Source organism: Trichoplax adhaerens, genomic scaffold, assembly GCF_000150275.1.
Source record: "Trichoplax adhaerens TRIADscaffold_35 genomic scaffold, whole genome shotgun sequence".
NCBI lineage: Eukaryota > Metazoa > Placozoa > Uniplacotomia > Trichoplacea > Trichoplacidae > Trichoplax > Trichoplax adhaerens.
Window position 1 is genome coordinate 15,371 of NW_002060975.1, and position 1,207 is coordinate 16,577.

The window sequence follows — 1,207 nt, forward strand, 5'->3', positions numbered from 1 at the left end:
TGGGGATGATTAGTTCATTCTGCATCTTCAATTGATGTAGTGTGGATAAATTGTCAATCAATATTGCAGCCTTACTTCTTTTAGTTATAGCAATACTCAAAACAGGTTGTGGTAATGTCTACGGTTCATCTTCCATTTGAATTATATTAGTACTGTCATAACTTACTTACCTTATCCATGATATTGTAACAGAAAATGTTTATCCCAATAATCTTCAAGCAGCTATCAATTCCTAACAGGAATCATGGATGATTGTCCTATTTCTGCCCCATCGATAGACTCTAGTATAAGATTCAATTTGATCACCTATCATCACAAGTACGCGTACTTGTTACACGATCAGACAACAGGAAAATGTTAGTTGATCAATAGTTGATTCAAGAATACAGACGGCTTTGATTATACTATATTTAAGTAATCCTTGCACTAGAGTAATGAAAGTGAATAGCAATGGCATGGATGATAGTCATAATATACAGTATAATGAGTCATTTGATTGTAATTCAGTTTATTGAACAACTTGCCATGTCAGTAAAGCTAGTCAGTCAGTATTTTCTTCTAGGTCAATCTTCGTCAGCAACGCGCATAGCCCACCCAAGACTGTGTGATCAAATCGAGTATCTCATTCTTGCTTCTCTATCTTGTTCATCCAAAATATCCACTCGTCTATTGTACTAGTCAATTATAGTTTAGTAATTCCTTGTGCTTTTGGTCATCCCCTTGGGAAGTTGACGATTTGTAATAAGTTAAAACTGGCAATACTTATTCTACTTTAATACCTTGAGTAATGTCCATCAAGTCATTGTAATTTAGGGTAGAGTCTGCTATCAAAAATTTTGTTACTTATATGCTTATATATATATATATATATTATATAACAGATATTTGTCTACAGTTCTACAAAACCTTTCATAATAATAACTACATTCTATCGAAAATGACAACTAGATATGCAGGTACTCGTGTTTATCTTTACAATTGATTATGAACTTTAGCAAGTTGGCGAAATTTGGAATGATAGCTAATAAGGAAAAACGGACTGTATAAGTGACAGCATTTGATTTATTAAAGATTTTGAGTAACGTTAATTGAAGCGACTACAAAATGAAATTACGTAATGATTTTAATCAAAACTTGGCCGTACTTGAGCAATTCCATTTTCAAACCAGTTATTAACTCATCACTATTTTCAGCATGAAAGTCAACA